This window comes from Lissotriton helveticus, chromosome 10, assembly GCF_964261635.1.
Source record: "Lissotriton helveticus chromosome 10, aLisHel1.1, whole genome shotgun sequence".
NCBI classification, from domain to species: Eukaryota; Metazoa; Chordata; class Amphibia; order Caudata; family Salamandridae; genus Lissotriton; species Lissotriton helveticus.
This window is the reverse complement of record NC_136071.1, coordinates 196150561-196166619: the sequence shown is the minus strand read 5'-3', so window position 1 is coordinate 196166619 and position 16059 is coordinate 196150561. Positions and strand designations below refer to the sequence as shown.

The window sequence follows — 16059 nt, the reverse complement described above, 5'->3', positions numbered from 1 at the left end:
GGCACCACCCACGTTTGTCTCTGGCACTACCCACTTGCACCGCTGGCACACCGCAAATATGGATTGCAGTGAAAGATCAATCCCATCTACTTACAAGAAGGTAGCTTTGTTGAATTCTGCTTACCATAAAGGTATGGAATTTTACGGTAATCAAGCAAGGGAAAAGGTAATGGGAAGGAAACAGCAAGAAGTGAGGCCTGTAAGAAAACAACGATAATTATCACTAATACAAATCCCTATACTCATTATTTCTAGTAGGTAAGGAAAAATCAATAAATACCTAATATCACACAGTACCCCTTTTAAGAGTCGTAAATGACCCACTACGCAATGTCTGTGCTAAAGGTTCTTTGACAGTGCATGAATCTTAAAAGGAAAAAAGAGCAAAGAGAAAATATTACCATCCACACTTTCTTCCTTGACGCAGATATGCTTTCTTGACTATATGCACAGAAACACTCACACATACCACAAAACTAGGATAGTAAATGCTTAAATAAATACATTCTCCAAGAACCATTGTTAGATTTGGGGTTCTCTAGTTGGCACAGGTAGGTACTTGTGACAAATAGGGACCCTCTCCTTTGGTCAGGACAAGGGGATTACACTCCTAAAATAACCCCTGCTCACCCTCTAGGCTGCGTGGCCCGAGCAGTCAAGGCTTATTTCAGAGGCGTTGTAAGTTAGGCAGTTGTGACCACATACAGTAACCCAGTGACAACACTACAAATAGACACCACACAGGTTTTATATAAAAAATAAGTAGGCTTTATATAAAGTTACCACAAGACCATAAATGACAAAAATACACACTATGATTACTTTAAGATGGTAGATTTAAGCTTAGTTCAGTTCAGTTCTTAAATGCGACACTCTGCGTCAATGTACCTTAAGTTGCGTTGCGTTTCCACAACAAGCAATGTTGCAGCGATGGGAAATGCGGCAAAGTTCAGTGTGGGCTTTGGGTATGGGCGGACCGGAATAACAGGCTTGGAGGCCGTATGTACTGAGCAATTTCTGTAGCTCTGTTTATTAACAGTGACAGTTATAGTACGTAGGGGCAGAGGAAACAGAAGAATGGAGAGGGAATCCGGATGGTAGTCGTCAGGGAGCCGGGATCCGCGGTGAGCAGGTGTGGGGGTCTTCCTTTTCTCCGTCTTTGGTAGTCCGGTGGTCCTCGGAGGTAAAGAGAGACAATGACAGGGCAGTTAGTCCTTGGTCACGAGTACTAACTGGTGACACCAACACCCGGGTTGTGAGGGGATAGAAGAGAGCGTGAGGGGGGGGGTCGGAAGGGTAGAAGATGGAATGGAACTCAAGCAGGAAGGGAAAGGGTGCAAGTTGTGAGGATTCCGGTGGCGGTATGAACTATCTAGGGTGTCTCAGGAAGTGCGCATATATACAGTGCTCCTAGGAGTGCTATACAGTGAGAGGAGTCGATATCTACACTATGATACAAGTCAGCCTGCAATTCAGGAGACAGGGTACTCACATGCCCCGCCGCAACTCTTCTCCGAGTTGCGGCCGCTCTCCAGCCACCTCCACAGGACTCCACCAGTCCTCGCTCCAGATCTCGTCCTCCTCGCCTCCGCTCTCCTCTTCTCCACGCCCTCCGTCCACCACCTTCAGTTCTCGGTTTGCTGTCTCCTGCCACGAGTCCGCCTTCAAGAACTCCGCTTCTTCTCCGTGGCGTCCTTTTCCGTGTTCCGGTCCGGGATCGTGGGCGGGACTTCCGGGGTTGGAGACAGGTACTTCCGGTTCGCCGTCCCTCGTACTCGTTTCCTGCATGGAAAGAGAAAGGGGGATATGCCGGATTGCCAGGGACGCGGTGGGAGTATCGTCGGAGCCCAGGGAAACGGTACTGAGCCACCGCCTGAGAGAGGTAGGGGAGGGGTCTGTTCCACATCCCTTTCCCCTAGCCATCTTTCTACTAGAGTTGGTTGGGGGAGGGCGATATCGGCTGTTTTTCTGGCAAACGGGACATTCCTGACAGTAGCGTTTGATCTGCTGATGAACCCCCGGCCAATAGAATCGGTCAAGGATGGATTGTCCCGTTTTTATATCACCGAAATGTCCCCCTAATAGGTGGCTGTGGGCCAGGAACAACACTTTCTCCCGAAAGGGCCCAGGGATTAACAACTGTGATGCTTGCTGTGGGTTGCCCTTCCTGTACAACAGCCCGTTTCGTTTAAAGAAGTAGGGACCTACATGAAGAGGGTCTTCGTTATCCAAAGCCTGGTTCCAGGCATTCTGTAGCATGGGGTCTTCTTGCTGAGCCGCTCGGAACTCCCTGTCGGTCTCCCATGGGTGGTCGTCCACTTGCACGGGATATGCAGTTGCGTGCTTTCTTTTCTCCTTCTTCTTTTGGCTCTTGGTTTTGTGGGGTTTGTCCGGGAGGCTCGGGTTAGCAGTGGCCTGGGGAAACGGTGCTTCTGCCCACCACTTCTCGAGTGAGTCAGTCGTTTTCTGGAGGAGGTGAGGTAGTCCGCTGTAATCACTGCCCAGTATAATCTGTTCCGGTAAAGTGGGTATCAAACCTACGTTCAGAAGGCTTCCTTGGTCTGCATGGTGTTGTACCCGCACCCTTGCGGTGGGATATGTCTTGGTGTCGCCATGTACGCATTGGATGGCGACAGTACCGGTCACGGGTCCTATGCGAGTGGGCAGTTCTTGAGGGCGCAGTACGCTTTGCCGGCAACCGGAATCTGCTAGAGCGCTCAATGGTTGGCCGTCTATCATCACTGGACAGTGAAAACGAGGGGGTTCCATCTCCGGGGTGTCACACACCAGGTTTCTAACCAGCCCCACCTCCATAGGCTCTTCTCTCTGGGGGCAAACCCTGGCGATGTGGCCATAACCTCCACAATGGTAGCACTGGGGTCCGGGGTTCGGTGGTCGTGGTAGGACAGGGTAAGGAAAAAGGGGAGTTGGTTCGGGTTTTCTTGGCGGGGGAGGTCTTTGGGCTCGGATGTGAGAGGGGTGATGTCCTCGGGTTAGGTGTTCATCCTTAATCCTTTGTGTCTCCTGGGCACGATTGAAAGCACTGGCAATTTCCACGGCCGTTTCTAGTGTTAGGCGTGCGTGCTGGCGTACCCACTTCTGCGTGGAGGGATGCAAGGAAGCCAAAAACTGCTCCAGATATATTTTGGCTAAGATGTCATCTTTGGAGGAGGTGGCGGGTTTCAGCCACCGATTAGCCAAGTCCTGGATACGGAAAGAAAGAGCCCTGGGGTTTTCTTGTGGCCCTTCCTTTACTTGTCTAAGGCGTATTCTATAGGTGTCCTCGTCGATCCCTAGGCGTTCCAGAATGCATGTCTTTATGTCGGCATACGGGGTCTGTCCTTGAACGTTGGCCTGCTGGTAAGCTGCCTGTAGCTCCCCGGTAAGCAAAGGTCCCAAATAGTGACCCCAACGGTCGGCTGGCCATGCAGCAGCCTGGGCCAAGCGCTCAAAATTAGTAAAGAAAAAGTCAGGGTCTTCGCCTGGAACGTACTTTTGTAGCACTACCGACGGAAGGGATGTCACGGGCCTCTGTTGTCCCAACACGTCGGTCAGTTTTCCTAGAGCATGGTCCTGGGCCGTGCCTTGACCCTTCAGGACGTCGTGTAATTGCCCGCGGTCCTCTTCGGCCGTCTTTAGGAACTGTTCCATGATCCTTCCCATCTGCTCCTGGGATTCTGCTAGTTTCTTCACTGCCGCCTCCATGCTTCCGGTGTATCCCACTTCTGACACCACTTGTGGGCTTTGGGTATGGGCGGACCGGAATAACAGGCTTGGAGGCCGTATGTACTGAGCAATTTCTGTAGCTCTGTTTATTAACAGTGACAGTTATAGTACGTAGGGGCAGAGGAAACAGAAGAATGGAGAGGGAATCCGGATGGTAGTCGTCAGGGAGCCGGGATCCGCGGTGAGCAGGTGTGGGGGTCTTCCTTTTCTCCGTCTTTGGTAGTCCGGTGGTCCTCGGAGGTAAAGAGAGACAATGACAGGGCAGTTAGTCCTTGGTCACGAGTACTAACTGGTGACACCAACACCCGGGTTGTGAGGGGATAGAAGAGAGCGTGAGGGGGGGGGTCGGAAGGGTAGAAGATGGAATGGAACTCAAGCAGGAAGGGAAAGGGTGCAAGTTGTGAGGATTCCGGTGGCGGTATGAACTATCTAGGGTGTCTCAGGAAGTGCGCATATATACAGTGCTCCTAGGAGTGCTATACAGTGAGAGGAGTCGATATCTACACTATGATACAAGTCAGCCTGCAATTCAGGAGACAGGGTACTCACATGCCCCGCCGCAACTCTTCTCCGAGTTGCGGCCGCTCTCCAGCCACCTCCACAGGACTCCACCAGTCCTCGCTCCAGATCTCGTCCTCCTCGCCTCCGCTCTCCTCTTCTCCACGCCCTCCGTCCACCACCTTCAGTTCTCGGTTTGCTGTCTCCTGCCACGAGTCCGCCTTCAAGAACTCCGCTTCTTCTCCGTGGCGTCCTTTTCCGTGTTCCGGTCCGGGATCGTGGGCGGGACTTCCGGGGTTGGAGACAGGTACTTCCGGTTCGCCGTCCCTCGTACTCGTTTCCTGCATGGAAAGAGAAAGGGGGATATGCCGGATTGCCAGGGACGCGGTGGGAGTATCGTCGGAGCCCAGGGAAACGGTACTGAGCCACCGCCTGAGAGAGGTAGGGGAGGGGTCTGTTCCACATTCAGATACAAAGAAATAAAGATGTGAAGATCTTTCAGATGCGGCACGCTTCTCGGGGATGCAAGAAGTCCTCGGTTCGATGCGTGGACTGCAGCGGCAACACCCTTACGATGCGACGGCAACAGTTCCAGCGGAGACGCTCTTCTCCACAATGCATGAAGCTTCCGCTCAATGCGACAACTACAGCGGCGGCATCCAAGATGCGATGGCAGCAGCTCCGACAACGGCGCGCTTCTCGGGGATGCAAGGTGCTCTTGGTCAATGCGGTGCAATGCGACAGTTCCAGCGGCGGCACCCTCCTGCTTCGGAGTTGCGACGGCAGGAACAGTGATGGCGACACGCTCCGTCCTTGTTGCGAGATTCTTCTCCCGATGCGGTGCAGTGCGACGACTACAGCGGCGACACCCTCCTTCTTTGGAGTTGCGACGGCAGCAGCAGCGATGGCGACACGCTTCCTCTTCGTTGCGGCACGCTTCTCTCCGATGCGGTGCAGTGCGACAGTTCCAACGGCGACACCCTCCTTCAGAGTTGCGACAGCAGGCACAGCGACGGCGACACGCTTCTTCTCGTTGAGTCGCGCTTCCAGCTCCTTGCGACACGCAGTTCCTCAGAAGACCCAAAACAGCAGCAGGCACTTCCACAATAACTCTGGGGAGCTGGGGGTTGAAGTCTGTTGTCCCTGAGACTTCAGCAGGAGGCAAGCTCTTTTCCAAGCCCTTGGAGATCCTTCACAAGTTTTAGGCAAAGTACACAAAGTTCCCTTCTCCTTCCTTTGGTAGTAAGGCAACCACTGCAGGCCAATCCCCCAAGCAGCACTTCATCTTGGGAATAGTCTCTCCTCAGTTTCTTCAGGTTCCTCTCTTCAGTAAAGGTTTCTTCTTGTAGTCCAAAGTGATCTAATTTCATGGGATCAGGGTCCCAATATTTATACCCCAAAATCCTTTGTTCTCTGAGGGGAGAGGGGCCTTTGCCCAGTCCAAACCAGTTCTGAAGCACTCTGTTTACCAGACTTCTCCTTTCCTTTCACAGTGCAGGGCAGAAACATCAGACGCCCCACAGGAGGTGGAGCCAGCATTGTGGAAGGCAGGCACAGCCCTATTCAAGGTTCAGGGTCAACTCTTCCCTCCCATCTAGATGCAGATCTCTCTATTCACCACTGGGTGACTCAGCCTGTCTCCTGGAATTCCCCAGCCCGGTCACTCACAAAACAAGACATAGGACTACACAACCTAGCAGAAGCAGATTTGAATGGTTAGACAAGCAAATACCTACTTTCTAAAAGTGGTATTTGCAAACACAGAATATTAAAATAAACGTTACTAAAAGATGTATTTTATTATTCTGAGTTCAGGCATACTAAACGCGAATTTCTACCATGTTCTCTGAGACATTCTGGCCTATGGAGAACAGGTAACCTTGCAATAGTGAAACACGAAAATTTCTGTATTTCGCTATTAGGACATGCCACACACACCAGGGCTTGTCCTACCTTATACTTACAATGCACCCTGCCCTTGGGACTACCATAGGGGTCAATGATATGAAGAAAAGGGAAGGTGTAGGGACTGGCAAGTCAGCATGACAGTACCAGACTGCATGCAGGCTCTGCAATGGCAGACCTTAGACACATTTTACCAGGCTGCTTCTGTGGGTGGCACAACCAGTGCTTCAGGCCCACCATAAGCATTTGGATTTACATGCCCCGGGCACACTCAGTGCACTAGACTAGGGTCTGACAAGTAAACCAAATAGCCAAACATGGAACCACTGATTAGTACATCAATTTACAATAGGGAGCACTTGCACTGTGGCACTGGATAACAGTGGCACAGTGCCCAAAGCATACAACACCAGTAAAAATACATGAGGCAACAGCAAAAATGGAAGGGAGACCCACGCCAATGGTGCCAGGTCTAACAACCATTATTTGAGTATGTGTTGATTCTCAGAACTTTGCGAGTGATAATGTACAGCAGCTCCATCAATGCTGAGAAAGGATCTTGATCCATAATAATATAATAAAGAGGGAGCCCAAACCTTTGAGGTGGGTAATCTCATGAACCACAGCACCAATCACAACACCCAATACAGCGCTGGAAAGGGCAGTTGCAGCAGAAATACATAGGCTATGCAGACGCCCACCGTATACATTTAAAAGGTAAAAGAACCATGCCAGCAAAGTAGTCCCTTGTGGGCGGGTCTGCGTTGTGCTGTGGGTGTGTCAAACTCTGGGGGCATGTGGTACGTTCCGCCCTTCATGCCATGACTCATATCGTGTGCTGTGGGCGTGTGCTGGGGGCGTGGGTGTGCGGGGCGCGGGATTACGGAAAAAAAAGCAAGCGTTGTGCCCAATATTTCATTATTTTTTCTTCCAGGTTCTGTACATTCCAGCTCCGGGTGTCCACCCTTCTCCCTTTAAATACTCCTGCACCCCATAATCATAACCCACCCTTACTCCTTAAAATACCCCAACACCCTTAAACACTAACCCATCTTAACCCTATGAATATACCCTGTACCCCAAAACCCAAACCTATCCCTGAACCCTAAAAATACCCCTGTACCTCAAAACCCAAACCTAGCCCTGAACCCTATAAATACCCCTGTACCTCAAAACCCAAACCTAGCCCTGAACCCTAAAAATACCCCTGTACCCCAAAACCCAAACCTAATCCTGAACCCTAAAAATACCCCTGTACCCCAAAACCCAAACCTAGCCCTGAACCATAAAAAACCCTGTACCCCAAAACCCAAACCTACCCCTGAACCCTAAAATACCCCTGTACCCCAAAACCTAAACCTAGCCCTGAACCCTAAAAATACCCCTGTACCCCAAAACCCATACCTATCCCTAAACCCTAAAACTACCCCTGTACCCCATAACCCAAAACTATATCTGAACCCTTAAAATACCCAAACACCCCAAAACATATACCTCAGTACCCCAAAACATATACCCCTATACCCATACTTACCTTATCCAAACATTTAAAAAAACATGCTTTTACAAGTCATGCATTTACAACGAATTTTGTTGTAAATGTATGCATGGTAAAAGCATATAAAATGTAATGCCATGCGTTATAATGGCATTGGGGAGTCATGGTACTTTTGTAATGAAAGTATGCAGAGTGATGGTATGCGGAAAGAAAGTTGCGGAATAATGGGTGTTTACCCTCCCTCGGTAAGTACATTGGTGGCACTGCGGCCCACAACTCCAGCAACATACTCCTATTTTTTCACCACCGATTTGAAAAATGCACAGGTCTCTCTCATTGATGGCCAGCACCGACATACACTTTTAGACACACCTCCCGCCACAAGTTCTAGAATTGCGAACTTTAGAGCTGGGGAGCTACGTTCGAATCTCGGCATCAGATCAACATCCTGTGAATCCAGGCAAATCGCTTTGTCTCCCCGTGCCTACCACAAATGAATGTGTTCTTCTGTAATGTAAATTGTGCTCATGCCATGTTGTCGAGTTTGCGCTATATAATATTGCAAGGAAAAATAAAGTAGGGAAACTCGAGTTCACACACTACTGAACGCACTCTTAAGTGCATCAGCAGTGCACTGTGAATCGGAGCGTCTCACAGGCCTGTCACAGATAAGAAATGCTATCAAAATATAATCCTAGAAAACAATATACTACTGGCCGGCAGCAATTCATACCCGGTCAACGTCGGGACGGGCTGCTAGTTGTATAGAAAAAAGAAAGTTTAGATGGCATTAGCTGCCCTATAGTATATCAGTAATTTAGGTTTAAATCTTTTTATATGAAATCTGCACCTGGAAAACAAGTTAGTCAGCGCAAATGTTGAATAGCCAACAGCAATCATAAACGTGTGAAAGGCAAAGAGAATCCTTAATAGGGTGAGAATAGCAGTCCAATACCCTTCTAACACATGGCAGCATTGACATGCAAGGGGTGTTACATAGTGCCAACCAGGTGGAAACCCCCCCTCCCGCTCCCCAAAGTCCCCCTGCCTTTCCCTCCCCTCGCCCCCCCGTCCAGTGCTCGAATCTGTCCCTTCCAGCTTCCTCTTGCCAGATCTTGATGTATACCTCCTCTGCCCCCCCACTCATGAGGCCTCCTCTTCTGGTCCAGTGAGTCTCAAGAAGGGGAAATACCTTGGGCAGGTAAGTTCTCTGAATTCAGTAACCAATAGTGAGCGGAACGGCTGCCAAAGCTCGTTATATTGATCTATGTCCCCGGCTAAAGTAAGTGACATCTTCTCCATCCCCAACACACACCACAGCCTATGAAGCCAACCTGTAGTGGAGGGGACCGTTGTGGTGCGCCAGTTTATTAGGATATTCTGTATCGCAGAGCCTAGGGCGATGGCCATCTAGCGTCCCCTGCGTGAGCACAGAGGGTTTGTCAGGGGGTTAGGAAGCCCTAGTATGGTGTAGGCAGGAAAGCGAGGCAATTCTGTATGAAAGTGCGTGTCAATGTCGTCTATCACCTGTGTCCAGTACGGTTGTATCAGGGGACAGTCCCACAAGATGTGTAGTAGCGTGTCTGTGTGTCCACAGCCCCTCCAGCAATTTTTATCTTTACTCTGGTCCATCTCATTTACCCGCTCCGGGGTGTAGTACCAGTATGTGGTTACCTTAGTTAATGTCTCTGTAAGTCCGGTGTGGTATGCCGAGTGGCGTGCCCTGTAGGAGATCTGGTCCCATTATTTGTGGCTCAGGGTCCTGCCCAGCTCTCGCTCCCAACGTTCCCTGCCCGGATAATAAAGATGAGCCGGTTGTGGTTGAAGGAATTTGTAAAGATCAGATATTAATTTGGTGTCTGAGTTGCGGGATAGGAGCCATCTCTCGTATGGCTGAAAGTGCCTATCTGTTGTCTCCCTCACCTGCGGCTGGAGTGCCCAGTGGTGGACTTGGAGGTAGCGCATCCGCTTCGTCTCGGGGAAGTTGTATTCCTATCTGAAGAGTGGAAAGGGGAGCACACCATCTGGGCCATAAATGTGACAGAGGCAGCGACATCCCGCCGGTCGCCAATGGGTGTAGGCTCCCTTGGCTATGCCCAGAGTGAAGTCCGGGTTATCGACCAGGGGCGTAAGCGGCGAGGGAAAGGTGGTGAGTTCATGTACGGTGTTAGTGGCATCCCACACTTTTAGTGGAACTCGCGTGACGAATGAAGCGTAAAGATTAGCCGGGCGGGCGGCTTTGCTGAGGAAGGGGATTTCTTGAAGCGGGTGCCCTGCCACTGCTTGATCTTGGAATAGCCAGTGTTTTTCCGACTCCCACTTGCTCCATTCCACCAGATAGCATAGTTGCGCTGCCTGGAAGTACTTGTGCAGGTCCGGTATTCCCAATCCCCCTGCTTCAGGAGCCAAAGTGGTCAGTGCCCTCTTCATCCTCGGCTTCCGACCTTGCCAAATGAAGCGGGCGAGGTCAGTCTGTGTTTGCCGAATCCAACCTGCAGGTGGCTGGAGCGGTAGTGCTCGGAAGAGATACAGGATTTGGGGTAATACAGTCATTTTGACCGCCGCTATTCTGCCCAGCCAAGAGAGGGGGAGGCTTTCCATCGGCCCAGCTCCTCGCGTATTTTCCTTTGAAGTATATTATAGTTAACTGCTGTCATAGTGGGGAGTGTGGGGGTCAACTGGATCCCCAGATAAGGCACCGCATCCGCCGCCCATTGGAGGGGAAAGAGGGTCTGCAGGTATGTCTTGGTAGGGGGTCTCAGGGATAGGTCGAGGGCCATCGATTTGTCAGTATTCATTTTGAATCCGGCCACCGCCGCAAAGGTATCTATTTCCGCCATACATGCAGGCAGGGCCATCCGTGGGTTGTCAAGCGTAAGTATAGCCACCAAACTTTATCCCTGTCGCTGTTTTGTTTTGGCGTATCCTCTGAGCAAACGGCTCCATATATAAAGCAAAGAGTAGGGGCGACAGCGGGCATCCCTGCCTCGTGCCTCTCTCGATGTCAAAGCTCCGCGAGCTATAGCCGTTTACTCAGACCACTGCTGTAGGGAGTTTATAACAATTAAAAATGAAGGTGCAGAATTTCTACCCGATGCCGATTTTCTTCAGGACCATCTCTAGGTACGGCCAGTGAACCTGATCGAACGCCTTCTCGGTGTAGACCGCCAGCATCATACATTCTCCGGGGATTTGGGAAGTCTTTTCTATGAGGTGTGTAACCCTCTTGGTGTGATCTACCGTTTGGCGGTCCGGTATGAATCCCGCCTGATCCGGGTCTATAAGTACAGGTAGGTGGGGCCCCAGTCGAGCCACTAGGATGCTCGTGTACAATTTGAGGTCTACGTTAAGTAATGAGATGGGCCTGTATGATCCACACTTGGTTCTGTCTTTCCCAGGTTTTGGGATGACTGAGAGGGATGCACGCAGAAGGTCATGGGGGATGGCACCGGGTTCCGAGAAGGTGTTAAAAAGATGGGTGAGAATCGGCGCTAATGTTGTGCAGAATGTTTTGTAAAAAAGGGCCGTGAAGCCATCCGGCCCTGGGGCCTTCCCGGGCTTAAGTCTGGCTATGGCAGAGATCACTTCCTCAATGCGGATATCCCTGTCGAGGGACTCCGCCTCAGAGGGCGCTAGAGAGGGAAGTGTGACCGAGTCCAGATATTCGGCCGCTGCCTGGCTGTCTAGAGGGTCACTGGTATAAAGAGTCACATAAAATTCCCGAAACGTTTCCGCGATCTCTGCGTCATCTGTGACCGTAGACCCGTCGGAGCAGGAGAGTTTTTTCACTATCTGTTGCTGGCGTATGACTCGGAGCCTGCTTGCCAATAACCGGCCACATCTGTCCCCTCCCGTGTAATAGGCGTGTCGCAGCCGTAGGGCTGCGTATTCCGCCCGATCCATATCTAGTGCTGTCAGGAGGTGTCTGGCTACTTTAAGTTGTTTCCATATTCTAGGTGCCCCTGTTCGCTGATGCATCTGCTCCTGCTCTTGTACCCTCTGCGTAAGCTCGTCCCGTTTGCGTTGTCTGTCTCTATTCTCTGCCGAAGAGAGGGCTATAAATTCCCCTCGGATCACCGCCTTCATGGATGCCCACTGTGTCGCCCGCGTCGTGTCATCGTTAGCGTTGTGTAATTGATAGTCGTGAATAGTGTCCTGAATGCGTTTTACCACATCTTTTCTGTGCAAAAAGAGTGTCCCGAAGACGCCAGACCCTGGGGGGATATGAGGCAGGTGGTAAGGTGAGGGTTGTGGTAACTGGTGCGTGGTCTGAGAGCGAGAGCACCCCTATCTCCGTCGAGGTGGATAGAGCGCAGACTGGGCCAGTGACCAAGAGATGATCTAGCCTAGCGTAGGTTTTGTGTGCATTGGAGTAATAAGAGTATTCTTTGTCGTGTGGGTGTGTGCGGCGCCAGAGGTCGTGGACGTCCAGCTCTGCTAACCGGTCTGTGCAGCTGGAGGAGAACGCTCCGGTTTGGGGAGCGCGTTGTGCTGACCTATCCAGGACTGTGTCAAACACCATGTTGAGATCTCCCCCCAGTATGATGTGTCTATCAGGCGTGTCTGTGACATCAGTGAGGGCTGAATGTAGAAAGTGTTCTTGGCCGTTGTTAGGACTGTAGATGGACCCGATTGTAAACAATAGGCCTCCCAGGGCAAAGCGGTATGCTAACAGTCTCCCCCTTTGTTCTGCACACTTATTTAGAACCTCTCCTCTAAATGTCCATGCCAGTAAGATCGCGAGTGGAACGGAGCACTGGACAACCCATCCTCTCCCCCACCCTCCCCTGCCCTGCAGATAGAACTCGAACAATCCTTCGGACCTCTACCTTCGCCAGCCCCCCCACCCCTACCCCTCCCACCCTAACCCCAACTAGAAACCCTGAAAAGCAAACCATAGTCCCAGGTCCTGCCCCCCCTCCCATGATCCCCCCCTCCTCCCCTTCCCCCCATTCCCAACAAGCCCCTGCCCCTACTTCCCAACCACACTCTCCCACCACCCCCCTCCTTGCCCCCAACCATTGAAGTCCATTGTCCCAGACCTGTCATTCCTCACAGGACCGTGGCAAAGGTATCTATCGGGTCCGTGTCCAGTGGTGACTCCCTTGGCTCCCCGCCCGCCCCCCTCCCTACTCTGTGAGTATGCAAAAAGTGACCCCCCCATAAGGGTGCTGAACTGATTCTGAGGCTGACGTTTCTCGGGCAAATTCTGCGACTGCCGTGCCCTCTCCTGCGTTATCACATGTGTGTCAGGTTTCGAACGAAGCGTCGGTGATCGCCTACGGCCCATCACCTGCCAGCCCCCTCCGGGGGAGCGCTGTGAAAGTCTCGCCGGTGGCGTACCATCTTCAATAGGTATCCCCAGCAATGAGCAAGTGTCAGTGAGGGAACGCAGCTGATGAAGTGTCCCATTCCACTTAAATATCAGACGGAATGGGTGACCCCAGGAGTATGGGACCTTGTGCTGCCGCAAAAAGTCCGTCGCCACCCTGAAAGCTTTCCGTTTTTGCAGTGTGATGGCTGAAAGATCTTGATAGAGGGCCACGGGATGCCCCTGATACTGAATGGGTTGGGCCCGTCTGGCTTCTCGGAGAATCTGCTCCTTTAGCGGGAAGTCGGGTAGGAAGGCTAGAATGTCCGGGGGTGGGGCTGGTGAGCGCCTGGGGGACCCCGCTCTATGCGCCCTGTCTATTCTCACGATTAATTCAGCGGGCTCCCCTAGAATATCTAGGAAGAGGCTCTGCAGGTAACCAGTAATGTCCGCCCCCTCCGCTTTCTGAGGTACTCCCCGGACCCGTATGTTATTGCGATGGGACCGGTTTTCCATATCTTCTGCGTGGGCCTGCAGGTCCACTTGTTGCTCCTTAAGGCGCAGGACTTCTTGTTGGAGCTGTTCTACCTCGTTGCTCCTGGTCTGGTCAGCCTCCTCAATGGCCACCACTCGTTCCCCCAAGCCATCCACTTCTCTCCTAAGTTCCCTTACTTCGCCGGCCACCTCCTGCTTCAGCGATTTAAAGTCTTCCCGGAGGGAGTTAAACGAGGCTTCTAGGAAGGACTTAGTGATGGGAACCTGGTCCTCTGACATGGCTGGCTGAGATTTCGCGGCCTCGGGTGAGGGTGGACCCTTGTCCGGTTTGAGTTGCGACTTTGCTAACATTTCGGGGAGCGTCTGAGTCCCTTTTTTTCCCCCGTAGGCCTGCCATGGCACGTCTCGCGCACCGTCAAAGTTCTACGGCTGCGGCTCAGGGTCCGGGTGTGTGCGTAGCCGGGGACTACAGGCTCAATTGCAACAGTCTTGAGGGGGCAGGAGATCTGTGTGGGTCACCCCCGCTTCTCCTCCTAGACTCCCAATGGCCCAAGTCGATGGGCAGCCTCCGCCGCTCATGCGTCTACCAGGAATCTGTTTTAGGGCCCACGACAAGGGGACCCACTGTGGGGGCTATCTGTCTATCAGGGAGGGCCGCCGTCGGATCACCACACAGGTCTCCAAGCGGATCACTCAATGGCCCCCTAGCAGCTCCACGTGATCGGGTAGGCAGGAGACGGGGTCCCGACGCTAAGCAGTGTCACCATGAAGCACTGGGCCCGTACACCACCTCACCAGTCTGCTACAGCCTACGGGCCTCTGCCAATCCCACGCCGGGGGCTCGAGTGTGCCCCCTGAGTCGCCACCCCCCACTGCCGATACTCGGCCTCCTCACCTCTACCCGTCACCAGCCGCTGCTTCTCTCTCCCCGGATTCACGCGTCTTCCAGCTCCTGTCCCGATCTGCTGGGGGGTACAGGCCTTGTGTGCTGCACGACCCCGGCCGCCTCTCTCAACTGGGCCGGTGTGGCGGTGGGCCACGTCAGGGCTCCCTCAAATGTCGCTCAGCCCCCGTGTGGGCCCCCAAACAGGGCGCCTCTCTCCTAGGCCGTCCGCCGGATCTAGATTTCCGCGACTCCCGGCCATCTCACTGCCCACTGCTGGGAGGTCGCTGCGCTGCCGCGTGCCCCAGGTGCTGAGTCTGCTCCCCGGGGGTCACCGACTGTCAATGCCTTGGTGCGGGGTTATGCTGGCGCTGCGGTGCCGTATTGTTCCAAAGTTGACGTGCGGGAGCAGGCTCGGGTAGGCCCAGGACCGGGGTCTCAATTTTCACGCCACCCGGCCCGGTCCTCCTCGATCTGCATGGGGTGCCCCGCAGCGGCAAGGAGCACGTCTCACGGCACCGGTGTCAGGACCCAGGACAAGGGAACCCCTGCTCGTGCTCCACCGGCACCTGAATATCGTGTCATCCGTCAGGGGTCCAAGTCGCGTCAGTCACTGTGGCTGGCCATCCGCCATTACACCGCTCCCGCCCTCATCGCCGCCCGGCCCCCAGGCTGTTTCATAGGCTGAATCGGCCCCGCAGCGGCATCCATGATCGGCGATCTGTCTTCCCAGACATGGAGCCGAGGTACTTGGTGCTTAGGGGGGGTCAAACAGCGCTGACAAGGGCTCCGGAGGAGGACAGGGCAGGGAGCCTCAGAGACCCGCGTCTGATCAGGTCTCCATCTTTTTTTTTTTGTCCTCATAACCACCATGTAGACCAGTGCCAAAAGGAATCAACTGAGACTAACTGACTCAGTTTAAACTGGAGGGGACACATATCTTGAAGGCCATCTATCCCACAGTCTTCCACCGTAATCCAAAGAGGCACTAGGTCTTAATTTGCCATCCCGCAGCAAATCTTGGAGTAGTTTTAGCAGCCATATAGGAGCCGGGCATGAACCGGGTAACAGCTGTTCCACTGGTGCTGAACAAAAAGGGCACCTTAGGAGATCAATCATTGGACTCGGGGAAAAAAAAACCACAAAAAAAACCCCAAAAAACCCCGAATACATCACGGAGGCCACTTTAGTAAGTGCCAAAATGCCCTTTTTCTGCAATTACCAGATCTAGCCAAGTCCATGACTGAGGTCCGCAATATAGAGTCTTGCCAGTCTCTAAAGGTAGGAGGTAAGGAGTCCTTCCATTTCCTGCAGATCTCTCTTCTTGCGAGCAGAATGGAATAAAAAACTAGACATCTAGATAGATGTTGTACTCCTTCCAACACTCCAAAAATAATCAGAGACAAATCCATTGTGACAGATCTTCCTAGAGACTCAGTGAGGCAGTTGCTAATATCCTGCCAAAATGCTGTTAGTATCGGGCATTCCAAAAACATATGAGTATCCGAGGCAGCAATTAAACCACATTTTGCACAAGTCACTGTCTGACCTCCTGTAAATTTAGAGAGTCTTGAGGGGGAGTAATACGCCCTATAGAGGGTAAAGATGTGATTTCTGCGAAGCCATGATAGCTTGACGATACTCCACAAGAGCTCGAAAGAGGATTTCCAAAGCGTTTGTAAGTTCACATCCACCAGAGCAGAACCCCATAATGACTCTGGTAAGACAAAGTCTCCATCTACC

The 16059-nt window shown here is 52.3% G+C and overlaps 1 protein-coding gene across 1 annotated transcript in view; it reads left to right on the top strand.

Annotated features, from left to right (window-relative positions):
* Window positions 1-16059, top strand: part of LOC144786129 (retinol dehydrogenase 7-like) — an 84030-nt gene that overhangs the window by 26014 nt on the left and 41957 nt on the right. The gene's annotated exons all lie outside the window — the stretch shown is intronic.